The sequence below is a fragment of the Rattus rattus genome, chromosome 1 (genome assembly GCF_011064425.1).
Source record: "Rattus rattus isolate New Zealand chromosome 1, Rrattus_CSIRO_v1, whole genome shotgun sequence".
Lineage (NCBI taxonomy): Eukaryota > Metazoa > Chordata > Mammalia > Rodentia > Muridae > Rattus > Rattus rattus.
The window spans coordinates 224,834,577-224,849,153 of NC_046154.1; the positions used below are offsets into that span (position 1 = coordinate 224,834,577).

The 14,577-nt window shown below is 37.6% G+C and overlaps 1 pseudogene; it reads left to right on the top strand.

Annotated features, from left to right (window-relative positions):
• Positions 1–6,977, top strand: part of LOC116887640 — a 28,119-nt pseudogene extending 21,142 nt beyond the window's left edge.
• Positions 6,978–14,577: the final 7,600 nt, after the last annotated feature.

The following is a 14,577-nucleotide window of genomic DNA, read 5'->3' on the forward strand; positions in this document are numbered from 1 at the left end:
ATACCATAGAAAACATTGACACAACAATCAAAGAAAATGTAAAATGCAAGAAGCTCCTAACCCAAAACATCCAGGAAATCCAGGACACAATGAGAAGACCAAACCTAAGGATAATGGGTATAGAAGAGAGTGAAGACTCCCAACTTAAGGGCCAGTAAACATCTTCAACAAAATTATAGAAGACATCACCTTTCCTAACCTAAAGAAAGAGATGCCCATAAACATACAAGAAGTCTACAGAACTCGAAATAGATTGGACCAGAGAAGAAATTCTTCCTGTCACATAATAATCAAAACACCAAATGCACAGAACAAAGAAAGAATATTAAAAGTGTTGCGGGGAAATGGTCAAGAATCATATAAAGGCAGACCTGTCAGAATTACATCAGACTTCTCAATAGAAACTCTAAAAGGCAGAAGATCTTGGGAGATGTCCTAAAGACCCTGGGAGAACAAAAATGCCAGTCCAGAGTACTTTGCCCTGCAAAATTCTCAATTACCATAGAAGAGTAAACAAAGATATTCTATGACAACACCAAATTTAAAAATTATATTTAGCATATCCAGTCCTGCAAAGGATAATAGAAAGAAAACTCGAACATGAGGAGGGAAATTACAAGGAAAAAACAAGAAATAAAACTTCTGACAACAAACAAAAAAGAAGATAACCAGGCAAACATAATTTTACCTCAAACAACATTGGTCCTTATCTCTTAACATTAATGGACTCAATTCTCCAAGTAAAAGACATAGACTAACAAATTGGATACATAATCACAACACAACATTTTGCTGCTTACAGGGAACACACCTCAGTGACAATGGCAGAAACTACCTCAGAGTGAAAAACTGTGAAAAAAATTTTTAAGCAAATAGTGTCAAGAAACAAGCTGTAGTGCTATTCTAATATCCAATAAAATTGACTTTCCATCAATAGTTGTCAAAAAAGAGAAGGAATACTCCTCAAAGAACAAATCTACCAGTATGAACACTAACTTTTAAACATTTATGCTCCACATTCAAGGCACACACACATTTATAAAAGAAACCTTATTGCAGCACAAAGCCCACATTGAAGCTCACATAAAACTGGGGATAGACTTCAACACCCAACTCTCATCAATGGATAGATCATGGAAACAGAAACTAAACAGATACAATGAAACTAACAGAAGTTAAGAACCAAATTGATCTAACAGATATCTGTAGAACATTTCTTTCAAGAATAAAATGAAATAACTTCTTCTCAGAACCTCATGATACCTTCTCCAAAATTGACTATATAATCAGTCAAAAAAGAAACTTCAACTAATACAAGATAATTGATACAGTCCCATGACTCCTATCAGATCACCACTGTTTCTGTTATTGAAGGCTGGTCTTCAATAACAACAAAAACAACAGAGATCACACATTAAAATGGAAGCTGAGGAACTATCTACTCAATGATAACTTGGTCTGGGAAGAAATAAAGAAAGAAAATACTCTTTAGAATTTAATGAAAATGAAGGCACAACATATCTAAACTTATGGAACACTAAAGCGAAAACTCAAAGCTCTCAGTGCCTCCATAAAGAAATTGGAAAGAGCATATACACACAGCTTAACAGCTCATCTGAAAACTCTAGAACAAAAAGAATCAAACATATTTAAGAGGAGTAGACAAGAGAATAAAACTCAGAGCTGAAATCAACAAAGAAGAAACCAAGAGAACTATACAAAGATTCAAAAAAAGAAAAACAACCACAAAAAACAAAACAAAACAAAAAACAACCAAAAAAACAGGAGTTGGTTCTTTGAAAAAAATCAACAAGACAGATTAAACCCTTAGACAGCCTAACCAGAGGGTATACAGACAGTATTCAAGTTAACACAATCAGAAATGAAAAGGGAGACTTAACAACAGAAATTGAAGAAATTAAAAAAAAGATAATCATCATATGCTACTACGACAGTCCATACTCAACAAAACTGGAAAATCTAGATTAAAATGATGATTTATCAGACAGATATGAGGTACCCATTAACCATTAGCTCCAGCCATTGATTTTGCATTTATCTGGAAAACCCTTTTCCACTCTCCAAGGTTCATATGTCGCCCTTGTCCACCACAAATAAAGTGCACACCAGGTGTTTTACTGATGATCATCCGAGAGTTGTTCTGTTGTTTCTTCTAAAAGTGCTGTAACACTAAAATACTTGGTGAAGCCCTCCCCACCCCACACTCACTCCAGCTGGACTAGGATCCTGCAGATCGCAGCTGTTTCAGACTGTGCTGCTTCTGTGCAGCCTCATGTCCAGTGGTACCTGGACAACAGAGGACGCAGAATCACAGCTGGTCCCCAACATGTGATACTACAGACTGCTTGCTGAAAATATTGTGACTCAGTTAAGAGACAGAAAGTCCTCCAATGTAGCAAGCTACCAAACTCTATTTTAAAACAACAACAACAACAACAACAACAACAACAACAACAAAACCAGGGAACATAAATTGCCACTTATTTGTTAATAAAACATAATTTATAATCAAAACACTAAGGAACACAGCAATCTTTGAGAGTAAATGGCTTACCAAATATATACTTTCTTTTCTGTTACTGTGGGAATAAAAATAACTACTACAATTTAAAGGAGAATAAAGAAGTCAGTTTATGGGTCGGTTCAAGGTCCATCCCCTCAGGGAACTTAAGGCAGAGGCAGTAGCTCAAGTGGCAGGCACATTCCGAAGTCAGAGAGAATCAAGTGCAAGCTGCTGCTTAGATCCCTTTCTCCATTGATGCAGTCAAGGATCCCTTCCAGGGAATGTTGCCACCCATGGTATGTGAATTGTTTATATCAGCGAATTTAATCAAGATAATCACTCACAAGCATGTTCATAGAACCTTCTCCTTGAGTCTAGCTTTCATTAAATTAATGGTTACATTTATTCACCATATCAGACACCTATAAAGCAATATGATTTCTATATCATTTTCAAAATACAGAAGAATATTTATTTCTCCAACACCAATAAAGCAAGACTGGAAATACATTATGCAAGAAAACTGAATATAAAAACGCGTTATAAAAACTAAATGTGAATTCCCCAAAATAAAAATAAACATGTTTTCCAGTGCATTAAGTTTACAATCTGCTCATTATTACCTCCAATGTAAAAATTATAATATTTTGTCCCAGTAAAACTAGACTCAGAAATAATCGTTACGAGTTCTGTATCAAACATCTCAAATTGTACAAATGGTATATATGTCTCACTCCCTCAGTGTCTTCAACAGTAAAAATATAGATCACAATAAGGTAGATACCAAGCACTTTATAGATATACGTATTAAAAAGACACAAAATTGTATCTGCTGCAAATTAGATCTGCAGCTAATTATCACTTTAAGCAAGCTCTATTTTACTGATAATACGCAAAATGTATTAAGTATATAAAAGATATATCACCAACTGGCATTTTTCATAATAGTTTACTGTGATTATATATTAGTCTATATTTCCTCCATTTAATGTACCAAATGTAAAACTTACACTAGCACAATTTCATTCAATTTCTGTCTCTTATGCACAAAATATCACATATGAAGAATAAAGACCCCCATTAATCAAGTTGAATGTTACAAACTTGGTTCGTCACTTTTCTCACAGGTAATTCACCTTTATGAGGAATCTCAGCACATTTTCCTCATTTATAAAAATAAGGTCATGATTATTAATGTAAAATTGTATGAAGCATATGCTTATAAATTTGGCAATTATACCTGTACATGTTAAATGAAAACTGAATGAACATAATACTCTTACAAATATTTTCTTTAAAAAAATAGAACAAAAGCAAGAAGTTCTATCAGTAAATTAGAGGTTTTGTTTCCTAGAGGACACAAACATTAGGTAAAATATGATAATTCATGAGATCTTATGAAGTAGTCAATCAGAGAGGCTTCCAGTGGTGGGAAGAAATCTGAAGAAAGGAAACAATCTCTTCCATTTTATTAATTGATCACTCCATTTTAGAAATGTATGATGAGAAGGCAGAAGCTATTTGAAATTTGACTGAGCAACAATGAGCTACAACCAAGGAACTTTTAAATTGAAATTTAAATCATTCTAGGTAATATAAATTAACTCTTGTTTGCACAAATTTACTGACAGTAGATGACAATGTAGGAAAATTTATCCATATTTACTTTAAAAAGAATCACATGGAATCTTCTTTATAATAGTGCTGCAAAAAGAAAAACTATTTAACTTCAGGAATCACTGTTGAGCAAAATCAGTTTGCAGGCAGCTGTCAAAAGAGAATCTAGAGTAGCGTTAGTTCAGAGTGTTCTTCTCCAAAAACCAAGAAGGGTGAGGGCCTGAATTTGATTCCAAGTTTATACATGGTAGAAAGAGGTAACAGACTCGTATAACTTAGCTTCTGATTTGTACATAGTTTTATCTACACATGCACACATACACAAACACATAAAATCAATAGATAAATTAATAGATGATTGATAGATACAGACATTTAGATTCCACTGTATTTCTATTTTTCCTTTTAATTTTGTTTATCACTTTCTGGTTTTAATTCTCCAAAGATTAATTTATTAACATATTGTTTTATTTATACATTTATTTAGTATTACCAATAGGTATTAAGATTATAAGAATTATATCAGCTGAGAGCATTCCTAATAATAATATTTATTTAGAAATAACGTCCAACTATTACTTAAAATAGATGTTGAAATTGAAAGAAAGCTGAAAGAGGAAAGAAAAAGAAAAATATTAGTTAAATTAGAATCTCAAATTTTTAAATGATAAAAAGATTACAGTCCCTTTTAAGATTAAACATCTCTTAATTATACCATTCATCTACCCATATAATTATTTTTCTATGTATCACTTATCTTTGACCTATGTATACACCCAGACACACACACACACACACACACACACACACACACACACACAATAGACAGAAATAATGTATAAGTATTTGCTCTAAATTGAAACATTTGGGACTCGAAAGAGGAATTAGAATCCCCAAGACCTAAGGAAAATTACGACCCTCAAGAAAATTAGAATGTTACCAAATTAAGAAGACCCAACCCTACCCCATCTAAAGGTCATAGGATTGAAAACAACTTGACATACTGCTTCTGGGACATAGATTTGGGAAGTTGTTATCCATTCTGGGATGAGCATGTGTAGATCAAAGCTACCGTTGATTCAGCCATACTCATGTAAGTAAATTTTCACCCTCAACTCTTTAAAACCAAAAAAGCAATAGTTCAGTCATTGAGCCAAGATAAACTTGGGTGCTATTTTTTTCTTTGATCTGTCATTGCTGCCTAACTGGTGCAAGTGGGCACTTATTCACATCTCAGAAGATAAAGTCACACCATAGGTTTCAAGTAGTTTTGGTTAATGCCAAAACTGTGCCAAGTACAAACTGAGAACATGCACTTATATAATCAATACAGCAATAGTTAAATATGTTTGAACTATGCAGAGGAATTTTTGTTCAGCAGCATGGCTGCTCTGGCAAGGGATCGTATCCAAGACCTCCAGTGTCTATTATGATCCAAGCAGAATGCTGACATGTCCTAGGTTACAGTAGGATCTGGCTGGAACACACACATGCACTTGACACTGCTAATCCCAAACAATGTAAGTCATGTTAGTTTGTAGCAAGAAGCTGACATCTAACTGAGAGACAGACAAACTGACAAATCAGAAAAAGAGTTGCCTGAGTGAGTCAGGGGAGGAATTCAGTTCATAGAGTGCATGCAATTCAGTTGATTTCAGGCAGTGTAGTGGAGTTCAGCTGAGCTTAGTACAGTCAGTGCAGTTCAGTTTGTGGAATTCAGGGGCAGTTTTTCCAAAAATAACAATTCAGTGGGTAGCAGAGAAAAGCCAGTTTGAATCAGTCATCTTGGAGAGCAGTTTTGAGCCAGAACAGCTGAGTTGAACCAACCAGGCTGAGATTAAGGAATGAACTAGAAAGGGTGAACTTATTCAGTAGCAAATCTCTGAAATGAATACAACTGTAAATAAAAAAAATATTTTATACAAATACAGGATTGAACTATCTCAATGCTATGTTAAAAGTATTTCCCATTTGAAAATATATTAAAAATGGCTAAGCTCTTAGAAAAGTATAAATACCAGATGTAAAATAAATAATAATGTTTCTAATAGAAAAATAGATGTTAACCTCACAAAATTTGTTTCACTGAAGATCAAACAAATCAATGAGTCGAACAGGGAAGAAGTGAGTAAATATCACAGGACTATGTTGCAAGTGACAATGAAGAAGACCCTGAAGTTGAGTTCTCAAAGTCACTCACCACCAAACAGGAGCTTCTCAGGAAATTGGATAGACTTGAAAAGAAAGACAAGAAAAAGAAAAGTGATAAGAAAAAGAAGTTACAGAAGAACAAAAGTAAACACCAAAAACGTAAAAACTAATTTTTCTCTTCCCCCTCATCTTCCTCCTCCTCCTCCTCCTCCTCTCCCTTCTCCTCCTCCTGCTTGGAAATATCAGATAGAGAAGAGGAAGAAAAAGAAAAAAACCAAATGTTCTGGAAATAAATCCAGCGACGGTAAAGAGGACAGGTCTAAGAACATGCTTTATGAAGAACTTTCTAGCAGTTATAGTGACAGGGGAAAACCCAGGAAAAATTAAGGCTTCTAAAACACGAGAATTCTGGGGAGAATAGTACATGGGTCATTATGATTCTGACCGGAAGTCCAGAGCCCACCGGCACAGTTCAGAGAAGAAAGGTCTGACAGAAACGAGGGCATCTGAAGTGCAGAGGAGACTGAGGAAAGCAGGTGAAGCCGAAGCAGGCGTTCTTGCAGTCCTAAAGAAGCACAGGGAGGTGAGGAGCCGGCCCCACCAGAGCCCTAGAGAAGAGCAGAAGGGAAGAAAGGGGACCGGAAGCCATGGTGACGATGGCCATAGAAGAGAGTGTGCACGCTGAGCACTCAGGAGATAAAAGGACAGGGAGGTTCAACAGAGCTCCGGGGCAACCACCTGGACATCAAGAACATCTTTGGCGAGGGCTAATGTGCACATTGTTACCTAATAATAAAAAAAAAAGTCAATTCACTTTCTATGTCTGCAAACTGTTGGTTCAAATATTAAAAAGAACCTGTGTGCCACAAGCTTAAATTTTCAGATCTTTGCAGGAAATTTATTTAGGGTATAAAAGTGTTTTGGTTTTTGGGTTTTTGTTGTTGTTGTTTTCCTTGTTGCTAGTTGTTTCTTCTGCTTTATTCCAGATTTAAAATATGTAAGTAATCACATATCTGTGATTTTGTTGTTGTTGAAACACCATTAAAACGGTGATAGAAAAAGAAATGTCAGTGTGTAGAAGGCAACTTCTTCCCTTTCAAAGACCACTTAAATCTTACTGTTCTAGAGGGAGAATCCTTTATGTAATGTTTCAACATTTAGGACAGGTGAACAACTCAGTTGTTCATGGTAAATACATTAATCTGGAATGTGGATAGGACAGTCTGCTGTGTGCACATGCTTAATTCAGTGGATCTAGAGAAGCCAAGTCATCAGTGTCTGTGTGGACTAAAGCCACCCGTGTCAGGTTGGGTCTGGTCAGTGCCTCTGGCAAGCTCCCTTCCAGATATGATCTTTTCCCACAACAAAAGGCTCAAAAGTGCTCCTGGGGACAGCTTCTGCATTTCTAACTAAGGTTAATATGATGACATCTATAAAAGACAAACTTCACTAGGAACTTTAAAAGAAAGTAGTTAATAATGAGAAACTTCTGAGAATTTGAGATTATAAGGAAGAATTTGTGTGTAATTTCAAGTTACCTAATTTTCCTCATTCAAAGTTAATCCTGAACACACAACCATAATCAATATGAAATATCTAAGTGATTCATGTGAATTTTTTTATATAGCAGTTGACCTATATGTGGCTGCCGTACAGTGACACATTTATATTTTTTTCAAGGGAAAGAACAAATTGACCCTTCCAAGCCTGTTTATTCAACTGCTGGCATAACTGCTAATAGAGTCCTGGGCCCACTTTGTCCTCATCGTCTGCTTTTCATCACTGCCAAGTTTATGGAACTAGATGAATGGTGTGAAGAGATCATGAGACCCATGGTTTCAACATCATTACACCGTATCTTTCCTTACTTAGTTAAAGTCTCCTTCCAGATTCCAATCTTCCTGTCCATAAACGACATAAAGTCTCAAGGTCCTTTATTACTCCTTCGTTGGAACCCTCGGGAGAAGAAGAAACCTCTAAGCTTACTGCACGATGATTTCCCATAATGAGCAGCAGCTTTGTCCTGGAGTGAAGGTTTTCCTGCCGTCTCAAATCTTCTGTCAGTTTTCTTCTCAGACACCAACTAAAAGCCCCATGACAGAATTTGAAAGCAGTAAAGTGCTCTAGCAATGATTAACAAAGCCATGATTTCCCCCAGGGGAAATATCCCTCTGAGCTAGAAAACAGACAGAACCAGTCCATTAACATTCATTTGGGGGTGGGGACTTTTGTCACTTCATATAAATAGTAAGAGAGGATTGGAGGGAGTAAAAAATTTCAGACATTAAATGCTAATGCTTTTTCATTTAACAGTCATACTAGTGACTACATGTTAAGTAAAATAATAACACTGAACACAAGAAAGTCTATCTCAGAAAATAACTCAAGTCCCACCTTAAGGGACCATTGAGCCGCATCTCCAGAAGTGAAGATACAGCATTGTTAGCTTCTCCTTATGATTCACTGGATTTTATTGGCAGATACCAATGGAGGTTGCTCTCCTGCATAGTTAAGGGGACGACAGATGCCAGTGAATTATATTGTTGTTTTTAAAATCATATTATACTGATATTTGAATATAACTTCATTATTAGAAAAGCACTATATAAATACTTTTTCCTGCATGAACCTGTCTTTATTAATATCAACGCGACTGAGAGCTTGCATGGGGAAAAGGCTTTGTGAGTGAAATGTAAATCTTCACCCACTATCTTCATTTCCATTTTATTTTCCAAAAGTCAAGGAGGAAATGGAGAAATGATTTGGTGGCTTACTAAATAAAGTGGAAATCAGACTTTCTTCAGTATATATATTTTTTAAAAAGTCCTATGTATAATGAATTGGAAGATGTGTGAAATAAATTAACATCGAGGAAAGAAAAAGGTTGTTTTAAAGTTTTTAGACACTTCTTTCTGGCTATGGAAGAATGTCATCAATCTGCTTGGAGGTTTTGTTTTAGAAAACTTGCCAGCCTTAAGTTGTTAAGTCTAAATTAAATGTATAAATATAACAATCCGTCACCAGTTGTATTGGTCAGTGTTACCCAAAGAGAGAGAACTAATAAGATTAGGTATATAAATAAATGATATACACAATAAAGATAGATAAAGATGGTGCATATAGAGGTATACATATAAGCTAAATAGTTATAAATAAAATATTTGTAATAAAAATGACATAAAGAAACACACATATGTATATTGAATATACATTTATATATAGCATTTTCAGCAAATGGTGCTGGTTCAACTGGAGGTCAGCATGTAGAAGAATGCAGATCGATCCACGCTTATCACCCTGTACAAAGCTTAAGTCCAAGTGGATCAAGGACCTCTATATCAAACCAGGATACACTCAAACTAATAGAAGAGAAAGTAGGGAAGCATCTGGAACACATGGGCACTGGAGAAATTTTCCTGAACAAAACACCAATGGCTTATGCTCTAAGATCAAGAATCGACAAATGGGATCTCATAAAACTGCAAAGCTTCTGTAAGGCAAAGGATACTGTTGTTAAGACAAAACGGCAATTAACAGATTGGAAAAAGATCTTTACCAATCCTTCAACTGATAGAGGACTTATATCCAAAATATACAAAGAACTCAAGAAGTTAGACCGCAGGGAGACAAATAACCCTATTAAAAATGGGGTTCAGAGCTAAACAAAGAATTCAGAGCTGAGGAATGTCAAATGGCTGAGAAACACCTAAAGAAATGTTCAACATCTTTAGTCATAAGGGAAATGCAAATCAAAACAACCCTGAGATTTCACCTCACAACACTGAGAATGGCTAAGATCAAAAACTTCGGTGACAGCAGATGCTGACGAGGATGTGGAGAAAGAGGAACACTCCTCCATTGTTGGTGGGATTGCAGACTGGTACAACCACTCTGGAAATCAGTCTGGAGGTTCCTCAGAAAATTGGACATTCCACTACCTGAGGACCCAGCTATACCTCTCTTGGGCATATACCCAAAAGATGCTCAAACATCAGCCCAAAATATTAGCCCAAAAGTTCTAATTACCCAAGATACAATCCACAGATCAAGGACGACCAAAGTGCAGATGCTTCACTACTTCTTAAAAGGGGGAACAAAAATATTTATAGGAGGGGATAGGATATATATCTTCACCAAAACTAGATAAGATTGATGAAGCTAAGAAGTGCATACTGACACTGACAGGAGCCATATAGAGCTATCTCCTGAGAGGCACAGCCAGAGCACATCAAATACAGAGGCAAATGGAAGCAGCAAACCTGAGAACCATTGAGAACAGGATCCCCGTTGGAGGAATTAGGGAAAGGGCTCCATCTTTGAATGGAAAGAAAAGGTTTTGTTACCATCCATGAGGCGGCAGGCTGTGAAAGGTACCCTGATTCCTGGTTGAGATAGGTCGACTGCAGGAGATCCTAAAAGGGATGGCAGGCACATTCCCGGTCTCCCAGGGTATCAGGGCCTCATGTAGCTGTGCCCTCCAAAGATCCCTGCAGGGAGGTTTGAGACAGACCTTTCATGCAGGGCAATGCCCCAAGCCCCTCCTCCACAGGTGAGGATGTGACCACAGGTCTTAGGCTCAAGACAGATCAGTCATAGAAACAGGACTACGGTTTCAAATATGTAGATGAGGTCTTCCCAAGCTCCCAGGCCAAACCAATAGGAAATACCTGCTGTCAGACATTGACCTGTCCAAAAACTGTATTTAAGTATCAGGTTCAGAATTCAAGGTGTGTAGGAATTATTCCATCGTCTGAGCGCTTGTCATAAAGCTGTAACACTGCAGCTCGGGGAAGAGATCTGCTCTCCTGAAATCTCTGCACAGAAGTTCCCCTGCACCCCTTGCCAACTCCGAAGCTGCAGCAGTGGAAAGAAGCAGAACCAGCTGCTGCAGTGAGAGGAAGTGGTTCCCCCTCCCTGACCCACTCGCCTGACCCCAAGCACCTAGCTGGGTGAGAGATCGCCATGAAGAGCTCCCCAACCCCACCCGGTGCCAGAGCCCTATAACCATAAACTTATTATATATATAATTAAATCTTCATTATACTATAATGTATTCATCAAATCTTCATACATTTACACAATATTTTGGTCACATACACACCCTGGCCCTCATGTCCCTCTCCTACTCTAATTCCCTTTCCTTTTCACAACTAACTCATCTAGTTTATAGCATTATTTTTGTGGCAGAATGAGATTTACTAAGGTTGTTCACATGAATATCAATGCCTGAAGAATTGCTCTACCACTTGAAAAAAAAGTCTCTCCAAAACTCATTAATCATTATCTTCATATAAGCTCTTAGGAATTGTCTGAGTTCAGTTTCCTTCCCATTTTGAAATCACCGTCCTGTCAGAGCTGGTCTTGTGCGGTATTGCATGGGTAATCAGAGCTGCTGTGGGCTTCACATCTTAATGCTTTCAATATATTTCACCAGTGACACAGGTTGGTATCAACACCTGGCCTTTTCAGGACCTTTCCAACCTTATATTACAAAATATTAGCCACTAAGTCAAAGTATCCCATGTCAACACACTAGGTGTACATGTTATATGATGCTTTCTAGCCTGCAAAATCTAGCATTTGCATAGACGTGGAAGAATCATGTTGAAACTGCAAAACATGATAAAGCAGTTTCATGAAGACAAATACAGCATAATCTTACTCATATGATGTTTTGGAATATTTTAACTCACAAAAGTATATGTAAATCACAGACTCTACATTAAATGTGATATATGACAATGAGAAAATACTGGACACATTTATAAGGGAACTTTCCAATATCATCTGTCTCACCACGTTGACCAGTCAGCTAGTTTGTTCTTATATAAGTTAGGTGGCTTCTCTCTCTCAAAGATGTAATATTTGATGGAATCCTATTGATAATTCTATTTCAATAGAATAATTTTTGAGATTAATAACTCTGGTTGAAAACCAGTGTGATTAATAATTTCTAATGCTAATTAGACTTGCTTAAGGGGAATCCAAATGAATGGCATCATAGTTAGCTTCAGTTGTTAACGTGACACAGCTTAGAACAGGACTTCAATTAAGGAATTACTTTGATGAGATTTGTTGGTACCCAGAATGTAGGACATTTTCTTGATTGCTAGTTGGTGTACGATGAACCAGCCCAACATGAATAGTGTCATCCCCAGGCCGAAATGCTGGCCTTCATAAGAATGATGCCTGTCCAAGCCAGGGGAACCGAGCCAGCAAACAGAGTACCCACACAGTCTCTTTTAATTATTGCCTGCAGTTTTGTTTTGGCTTCTCTTGGTGATGGACTATAACCTGCAATCCAAACAAAACCTTTCCTCTCCTAAATCGTCCAAGTCAATCTGTTTGTTTGAATAGTAAAATGGCCCCATAGCTTCATATATATAAATGTTTGGTTCCCAGTTAGTGGATGTGTTTGGTAGGAACTGGAAAGTATGACATCGTTGGGCGGTAGCTGTGACCTTGTTAAAGGAAGTGCTTCTCTGTGACAGACTTTTAGGATCCAAAAGTCCACACATAAAAAACCCAGTCTCACCTGTTCTGCTAGTGTCCTACAAAATGTCACTTCCCAGCACCATACCTGACTGCCGACCTCTATGCTTCCTACCATGATGTTCACCAAGAAAGCTTCTGAAACTGTAAGCAAACCCCCTATGAAATGTCTCATTTTATAAGTTGTCTTGGTCATGGTGTTTTCTCTCAGGAATAGAACAGTAATTGAAACAATTGGGGGTTGATAGAGCAACAGAGAAGCAAACTAGAACAGACGTTTAAATATTATTTCCATATAATGTGATGGAGTACAGCTACAAGATAGATTGCCACTGAATTCAAATTCTTTTTTTTTTCATCTTTATTAAATTGGGCATTTCTTATTTACATTTCAAATGTTATTCCCTTTCCCTGTTTCCAGGCCAAGATCCCCCTAGCCCCCCCCTCTCCTTCTATATGGGTGTTCCCCTCCCCATCCTCCCCCCATTACTGCCGTCTCCCCAAGAATCCCGTTCACTGGCAGTCCAGCATTGACAGGACCAAGGGCTTCCCCTTCCACTGGTGATCTTACTAGGATATTCATTGCTACCTATGAGGTTGGAGCCCAGGGTCAGTCCATGTATAGTCTTTGGGTAGTGGCTTAGTCCCTAGAAGCTCTGGTTGGTTGGCATTGTTATTCATATGGGGTCTCAAGCCCCTTCAAGCTCTTCCAGTCCTTTCTCTGATTCCTTCAACGGGGGTCCTGTTCTCAGTTCAGTGGTTTGTTGCTGGATTGAAAGAGCTGAAGAGGCTTTCAACCCCATAAGAACAACAACCAACCAGAGCTCCCAGGGACTAAACCACTACCCAAAGCTCTGCATGGACTGACCAATGGCTTCGGCCACATATGTAGCAGAGGATGGCCTTGTTGGGTACCAATAGAAGGAGAAGCCCTTGGTCCTCCCATATTCTGGCTATGTCTCTCAAGAGAGATATACATCCGGTTCTTGTCAGACTGCACCTCTTTGCTTCATCCATCTTATCTAGTATGGTGACTGTATATGTATGAGCCACATGTAGGGCAGGCTCTGAATGGTCTTTCCTTCAGTCTCTGTTCTAAACTTTGCCTCTCTATCCCCTCCTAAGGGTATTCTTGTTCCCCTTTTAAAGAAAGAGTGAAGCATCCGAATTTTCATCATCCTTCTTGAGTTTTAAGTGTTCCGTGCATCTTGGGTAATCAGAGCATTTGGGCAAATAGCCACTTATCAATGAGTACACACCATGTGTGTTTTTCTGTGATTGGGTTACCTCACTCAGGATGATATTTTCTAGGTCCATCCATTTGCCTATGAATTTCATGAAGTCATTGTTTTTAATAGCTGAGTAGTACACCTTTGTGTAAATGTACCACATTTTCTGTATCCATTCCTCTGTTAAAGGACATCTGGGATCTTTCCAGCTTCTGGCTATTATAAATAAGGCTGCTATGAACATAGTAGAGCATGTGTCTTTGTTATATGTTGGAGCATCATTTGGGTATATGCCCAGGAGTGGTATAGCTGGGTCCTCAGGTAGATCTATTTTCAATTTCTGAGGAACCTCAGATTTATTTCCATAATGGTTGTACCAGTTTGCAATCTCACCAATGGAGGAGTGTTCCTCTTTCTCCACATCCTCACCAGCATCTGTTATCACCAGAGTTTTTGATCTTAGCCATTCTGACTGGTGTGAAGTGGAATCTCAGAGTTGTTTTGACTTGTATTTCAAGGATTGAAAGAGCTGAAGAGGCTTTCAACCCCATAAGAACAACAATG